Raw genomic sequence first — 8168 nt, forward strand, 5'->3', positions numbered from 1 at the left:
AACTAAGAGACAGATGGAAAAGAATGTACAAAAACAGAACTCTACGAACAAGTTTAGTTTTGTCTTATGTAAAAGGTTTGGGTCTGCTTTGTAAATATCAATTATTGCTCCTAAAACAGTGAGAGAAATCCATCCATCCATTGTCTTACGCTTTGCATTGTCCTCCTCCTCTCCTCCTGAGAGATCCAGAGGCGTTCCTGGCCAAAAAGTGATATGTAATCCCTCCCATCCCTGGGACCTTCTCCCAGTTGGATGTGACCGAAAAACCTCCAAAGGGAGGCGATCAGGAGACATCCTAACCAGATTAACCACCTCAGCTGACTCCTTTCAATGCAGAGGAGCAGTGGCTCTACTCTGAACTCTTTCCGAATGGCCGAGCACCTCACCCTATCTCTAAGGCTGAGCCCAGCTACCCTTCGAAGGAAACCCATTTCAGCCACTTGTAACCGCGACCTCGTCTTTTCGGTCACCGCTCAGATCTAGTGAGTGTAGGAACAAAGATGGAACAGTAAATTGAAAGCTTTGCCTTCCGGCTCAGTTCCCTCTTTACCACAACAAACTGGATCAGCGCCCTCATTACAGCTGACAAAGCCCCAATCCTACTGTCCATCTCTTGCTCCAATCTGCCATCACTCATAAACAGGATCCCAAGATACTTAAACTCCTCTGCCTGAGGCAGAAACTGATCCCTGACTCGGAGAGAGCATTCCAGCTTTTTTTCAGTTGAGAACCATGGCCCTAGATTTGGAAGACCTGACTTTCATCCCAGCCGTTTCACACTTCAACTGCTCTAGTGCACGCTGAACATCGTGGCTTGAAGAAGCCAACAGAACCAAATCACTCGCCACCCCTCGAGATCCTATCAATGAAGATAACAAACAGGATCGGTAACAAAGGGCAGCCCTGGCGGAGTCCAACATGCACTTTAAATGAGTTTGACTTAATGTCAAGAATGCAGATACAGCTCTTGCTTTGGACTGGATAACTTGTAAAAGCAGCTCCGGTACCCCATACTCCCTCGGCCCCCCCTACAGAATCCCTTGGGGAATACTGTCGTAAGCCTTTTCCAAGTCTAGAAAACACATGTGACTGGTTGGTCAAACTCCCATGATCCCCTCAGTAACTCTGAGTTGGTAAAGATCTGGTCCTCTGTTCCATGACCTGGGCGAAGACCACCTCCTGAATCCGAGGTTCAACAATCGGTCGTAAGCTTCTCTCCAACTTGTGAATCTTGTGAATTTCCCCATTGTGGGACAATAAAGGGAAATCTAATCTAATCATCTTGGAGTAAACTTTCCTGGGGAGGCTGAGTAGTGTGATACCCTCGTAGTTGGAACACACTCTCCAGTCCTCTTACTTAAAAATGGGAATTATTTTTAACAACCTCAGCAACTTCTGCCAAGGTGATGGATGGGTCTTCCTCCAGGACTCTGCCTCCTCAATGGAGGACATACTAGCCGGATTGAGGAGTTCCTCAGCTTCCTGCCAGGTATACTTATGGACCACCTTATGCTCAAAAATGGTGTTTGTGAAGGTAAATCCATAAAATCAGTTAGAGGTGCAGTCTTGCAAAGTCTACCTGAGAGATAATTGGAATTCAAAGTATTATTTTCAAATTAAAAGAGAAACAGTTTAAATAATATAATTCTATCCTCGTATGTTTTGATAATTGTGTGAGTGTTAAGAGTTTGATGTTGAAACATTCTCCCAAAAATACAGTGTTAAGGGGCACAGCATAATGTTAATGGAGACAACAAAAGTCAACAGCCATTTTCCAGAGCTCCGACTTCTTTTTAGTTGGAATCACTGTCTGTTTCCAACACTCACCAGTAGCGGGGTTGATAATAACAAACATCCTGTGTATACTAATAAAAAAGTCACAATGTATGTATATTTTCACCTTAGTGAGGAGAATGCTGTAGAGCACCCTCACCATGAGGAGTAGGGATGGGAATTGTTAAGAATTTAGCAATTCCGGTTCCATTATTGATAGTACTTATCAATTCTCATCCTGTTATATCCTGCCTCGATGAAAGGGGTTGCCACAATTATGCAGGAGCCTGCCTCACTCTTGCACTTCTCGTCAACTAAATGTTTATAACAGATGGAAATTATTCATACAGTATGTCGCTAACATTATTACAATGAAAAGGACCTGGAAGTTTTACGTTAAGTTTTGAATGCAGGCAAGAGTGATTGGGCAGACTGATTGGATGGGTCGCAGGAATGGGGGTGTTTCAATAATAATATTATTATTAGTGTTGTTGTTATTTATAACTGCTCTTCTGAGACTCATGGGTGATGTGGTTGTTTTCTGTCGTTTCCATAGTGATAGTAGTGCGCCAGAGAAATTTATATTATTTTCTTTCAGCGTGAGACATACAATGTATGTCGGCAGTGTGTGACAAAAGACCAAAAAGCGTGACTGTTACGCTCAATGTTTGAGACTTGAGCGCCCTGTGTTACCTAGGACTTTTGAGACAAAAGACGTGGTGCCACAAGCTCCCCCACGAGAGTTCCCCTATTGCTTAGCAGCGTGTCAAAGACTTGACATTTGTGAAAAGTAATTGCTTGCTGTATGGTCAAATGTTTCAGCATGTTGGATGTATTTCCCCCCTTTGATGTGATCAATGCTCTGCACGTGTTGCAACTAGCCCTAGTATTGTCCTTTTTGGTAAAATACAACAAAACTTAGGAGCGCTTCTGCCTCAACGCCATGTTGGAAACATTCTGAGCCAAAGACGAAGCGTGCACATGTAGTCATCGCGCAAATGCGTCAGATGTTAGCAGAACTTATAAATGGGATCATTAGGCAGGCGCATTAACAATTTCACAGAATCAAACTACTGGGAGCCGGCTCTCTTCGAGAACTGGTTCTCATTCCCATCCATAGTGAGTAGTGCAAATGCAAGTGGAGCCAGAGACACAAAGCATACACCAATCACCCATAAAATTCAAACCACTTTAACCACAACTGAAATGAGAGACACAGCTCGTCTTGTTAACATGCAATAGTCATGCATTTACATGATTCAACACTGGGAGGTGACCCTGGGGAAGACCCAGGACACGTTGGAGAGACTATGTCTCTCGGCTGGGCTGGGAACGCCTCAGGGTCCCCCAGAAGAGCTGGAGGAAGTGGCCGGGGACGTCTGGGTTTCTCTGCTCAAGCTGCTACCCCCACGACCCGATCCCCGGAGAAGCGGCAGATGATGGATGGATGGAACACTTACCACATACATAAACATTTGTGCAGACCTGTTACACCTCAGCCTTCCCTAACAGGACAGCAGTGGACCCTGTAAAAATAAAGTAGGAATGGCTCAAAGAACACAACAAAGTCTGAGGTTTTCAGCTGGCCTCTAAACCAATCTGATGACATCTGTGGGAAGCAAACCCCACCCACTAAGACCCCATCCACTGCCCACAGGGCCCAGTGGATATTGCTTGTGTCTCAGTATGTCCAGGACACCTTTAGATTATGTATGTCTATGGCCTCACTGGTTAGAGCTCTTTTGGTGACATGAGAAGGACTTGCGCTGTATTTGGTGGGTGGTCAGGACTGTCATGGCTGATCGGTGTATGCAGACTTATTACTAAAACTGTGTTCACGCAGAAAGTACATAGACATTCTTTCTGTCATATTTGTGAAGCTCTTCATTTTCGACTCCCATCTTTAGCTATAGGTGAATTCAGACAATCCTTTAGAATTTCGGTGCATAATTTAGGTTAATATATTGGCATAAATTTTTGATATTTCCCGGACTATAAGTCGCTTCGGAGTATGTCGCATCAGTCAAAAAATGTGTCATGAAGAGAAAAAACCCATATACAAGTCGCATTGAACTATAAGTCGCATTTATTTAGAAATTTATTTCACAAAATTTCTCTGCGACACTTCGACCCATGGGGATGTCAAACGTGAGGGGGACCTCGTCCATGTTGGTAATATGATCCGGTGACCACGTGTTCAGTTACCTGCTTTTCAATGTACTCTTGGAACGGTCAACCTTGGCTTGGAAGTCTGCTGGCAGTTTCTGACACACCGTTGTCCGTGCTCTGATAGAGAGGTGGTTGCGTTGCATGAAGCGGTAACACACAAGGCACGCCTGCAAAGTCATTTATATTCCTATACTTGGCAAGTACCAGGGCGTGGAGACGTAACTGCACCGTTGGTGAGCCTCTCCCGGCAAGACGTTCTTCAACCACCCACCTGTGGACTCGTTCCTCCAGCTCTGGCCATCTTGCTTTCAGCCCGTGATTAGCTTTCTTTGTTTTTTTCATCACAGTAAGATTAACCTCTGGTTTTCGCTAGTCCGTCACTCACTCCAAACTTTCTTTCTGCTGCTCGATTACTGTTTTCGGGCTGCATATTTTACTACGTGCAGTTTATAATCTGCAGAATAGGATTTTATTTTTTGTGGCCTAGAGTGTCCTCTTGTGGCTGTAGATAGCAATGTTTACTCCTTGGTTCATGTCAGTCAGTATGAATTAACATTTAAAAACATGTTAAATGATATATATTTTGATAAATAAGTCGCAGGACCAGCCAAACTGTGGAAAAAAGTGTGATTTATAGTATACGGCAATGTTGATAACTAAATTTACATTTAGTGACATTTGATGTGCTTTTGTTACCTCAGAGGTAACCTTCCTACACCCCCCATTTTAGTGACCGCAGATTAACATGTTTATTTATGCGATTTTAAGCTGAACTTCTGAAAGTCAACAGTTGTACCCTTCCTTCAACATATTCCTGACAGTGATACCTGATTCCACCTTTACAACTCCCCATATCTGCAGCATGGGCTTGTCTTTTTTTTCATCATTGAATCCTCAGGATAGATGTCTTCTTCTCAAACACATTCAAAGAGAGTTAGTTTGGGTAATTACTTTAATTTAACTTTTCAAGGCACATACTTCCGAAAAGCATTACACATATACTGAGAATAGCACAACCTGCACCTAAAGATTGTATTGAATTCTCTTACGAAATTTTATGCTGAACAGTTTTATTCCAATGCAATCGAAAGTGAAGGGGGGGGGGGTCTGACAGCAGCACTTCCTGCTCCTAAAGTATAGGTATGGAGTAGTATTACTTTATATTTGTGACAAATGGATGAGTGTGACTGCGGCAGTCAGCATATTTTCATATTATCAGTTCTGTAGAAGACAAAGTTATGTCCTTTTTATCCTATGCTTTATGTTTTGATTACCTTAACTGAACTAAAGATGACCTTATCATCATTTCTTGTTTTTTTTTTTTTTTTTCATAGCTGTCAGAGAGAACCAATGGTGTTTTCTTGTGATGGAAAAGAAGTGACCAAAACAGGAGAAGCAGGATCTTAGGAACTCAGGTTTGAAGAAAGTAATGATTGCACAGCAGATATGGATCAGGCTGGAGACTGAAGTTAATGTTTGCTCTGTTCCCATTAAATTGTTTCTAAAATCGTTACTGTATAACTGTCTTCTGTGTCAAGAACAGTCCTTCAAATCTATAGAGCTTTATTTGCCAAAGTTCCACTTTGATTCTGATTTTTTTCTTCTTAGTTTACAGCTGTAAAATTATCAATGTGTGAAAATACTTGTTATAAACCTTTCATTATAATAAGATGAACTGATCTTGAAAAGTAAAAGATGGAAAAAAATTTCAACATTTTTGAATAAGTGTACTTTATTGCTTTCAAGAATGGGAGTGGGGGTGTTATGCAAAACATGCTAACACCCTAAGGGATCTGATTTCTTAGATAGGCTTTTCTATCAAGATGATGCAAATGTCAAAGTCTCGTAATTAGTCTAATGTTTAAAATCCTGTCCTAACAATCAGCAAAGTTGTTTTGGCCAGAAGTGCTCTGTTGGGAAAATATCTAACAATGAGATATTTAAGATATGATGGAGCCTGGTCATTGAGAGCTTTATATGTGAGGAGAAGAATCTTAAATTCTATTCTGAATTCAACAGGGAGCCAAAAAAGAGAAGCTAAAACTGGAGAAATATGATCTCTCCTGTTAGATCTCATCAGAACTCTGGCTACAGCACTTTGGATCAGCTGAGGGCTTTTCAGTGAATGTGTGGGAGAGTCCAATAATAAAGAATTACAGTAGTCCAATCCTGAAGTAACAAATGAATGAACTAGTTTTTCACTCTGAGACAGGATGTTCCTGATTTTTGGCAATATTACGAAGGTGAAAGAAGGCAGTCCTAGATACGTGTTTTATATGTGCATCAAATGATAAATTCTGGTAAATTCTGGTTCACTGGTTCACCCCTCTAATTTAGAATTAAACTTAATATTTAGGCCGTCATTTTCAACATCTACATGAATTTTAAATTCACCTACTACAATGACTTTATCTGTATTCAGCTGGGATGAAATCTGAGAATTCAGACAGAAGCTCAGAATAAGGGCCAGGTGGACAATAAACAAAAACAAGTTCAGCTTGGAATGCTTGCTAGGCGATAATGTTGCGATAACTTAAGTGAGTTTATAGCTTTAATTTTATTCTGTGAACTAATTTGAATAAGATTTAAATCTAAATTGTCTCTCGTGTTTGGTAACATTAACTCCTGTAGCTGTCCACTTCAAGTATCAGGATTGATTTTGCATTTGATCTGTAGTTCAGGGGGAAGAGCAGTCGCCCCTCAATAGGAAGGTCGGTGGTTTGACTCTGGCTTTCCCGGGCTCCATGTCAAAGTGTCCTTGGGCAACACACTGCATTATTGCATTATCTCACATTTTCATGTGAATTTTTCAAACAGTTCTGGCGCTCTTAAATCAATATTTTCATTGAGTCAGTGGTCAATGAATTGCATCATTGACCAGCTGGGGGATAAATAACTAATGTTAATCAAATTTATGAAACAACACATACCACACTTGATTTGGGGCAGAGACATTGCAGACTCTCTGTTTAATCGCCCTTCGTCTCGCTCCACTGTATCTATCGTTCTTTTTTTTTCCCCCCTTGTCCTGTCCAGCATTATGGCAGCAGAATTGTAATCTGATTACCTTTTATGCCGAACAGATTTGCTTTGCCAAGGGAAGCTTTATGAATGTAAAGCTCCCCTTGATGCCCATCAACTGCTTATTTATTTATTTTTGTTACAATATTTAGCATGTGATAGTGCCGAACCGGACCGGGGGACAGGGAAAGAGGAAGAGAAAAGAAAAAGAAACGGAACAGAAATAGAAAGAGACAAACAATGAAAAACCAGACAACCAGCTGCTACACCTGTAAAAACAAAACGGACGACAATCCACGGCCTCTGTGGGGAATCCAGCCTTAGAGCCACCAGGAGCACCTGAAAGCAGACAAGCAGAGAAAAAACAAACACAAAAACAAGCACAAGTAGTGGCAATCGCACACGACACTACTGTGGATATAGATGACCGAAAACCACAGGATAGCACATCAAATGCTTAGGGAGCATGCTACTGGGCTAATGAATGCATGTGTGTGTGTGCAATACCCCAGCCACCACAGACCCAGAACCAGCAGAACAACTCATCCTCCTGGCCCCTCCCGCCCCCGGGCAGCAACCAGGCAACAGGGGTGTGGGAAGATTCCTCCCCTCGCCTCTTCAATATTTTCTAATAGTGAGCGATTAAAATTGAGGGGCAGCCAAACTTGTAGAACTGGGAGCGCGGCACTCTGGGCAGCCTACATACCCAAAGAGCCCCGCCCACCAGATGCCACTCAGTGTAACCACCCCCCAAGACCTAATGTGTGTTTGATAAGTAGTGATGTCTAAGGTGTAATTAAAACAGGGGCGGGGAACTGCAGAGTGCAACCAAAGGGGACCACCTACGTGGCCCCATCCACTACACCCCACAGAAAACACACGCCCCCAAAACCCTGCGTGTGTGAGTGTGTGCTGTGTACAGGAGCCAGAAGGGAGAGGGGTATGGGGATATAGACCGGGGGAGCTTCTCTCCCCTGGAGAGGGCAGCCAGAGACTGGCTGCAATAGCCACCTCAGTTTCCTGGGACCCGCCACAGGGTAGGAGGGCCTGATGTTCACTAGGCTCGGGGCCTACAGCGACCGTATTCGGGGAGCTACTGTGCATCCACCCGTACCAACCCAGAGGGCAGGGCCACCCCTCCCCCCTTAAACTGGTTAATACACAGATTCTTTTTCATTTTCAAGTTCATGAGAATAGTTTTCTTT

At 42.8% G+C, this 8168-nt stretch overlaps 1 protein-coding gene across 1 annotated transcript in view; it reads left to right on the forward strand.

Annotated features, from left to right (window-relative positions):
* The window catches only part of LOC140314775 (Na(+)/H(+) exchange regulatory cofactor NHE-RF3-like), a 33159-nt gene extending 27626 nt beyond the window's left edge, over positions 1 to 5533 (forward strand). Inside the window, exon 10 of the mRNA XM_072393132.1 lies at positions 5277 to 5533. The gene's annotated coding sequence lies outside the window, so the exon portion shown is untranslated. The remainder of the gene's footprint in view (positions 1 to 5276) is intronic.
* The last annotated feature ends 2635 nt before the right edge of the window (positions 5534 to 8168 follow it).

The sequence above is a fragment of the Leuresthes tenuis genome, unplaced genomic scaffold (assembly GCF_036924035.1).
Source record: "Leuresthes tenuis unplaced genomic scaffold, fLeuTen1.0.hap1 SCAF_9, whole genome shotgun sequence".
NCBI classification, from domain to species: Eukaryota; Metazoa; Chordata; class Actinopteri; order Atheriniformes; family Atherinopsidae; genus Leuresthes; species Leuresthes tenuis.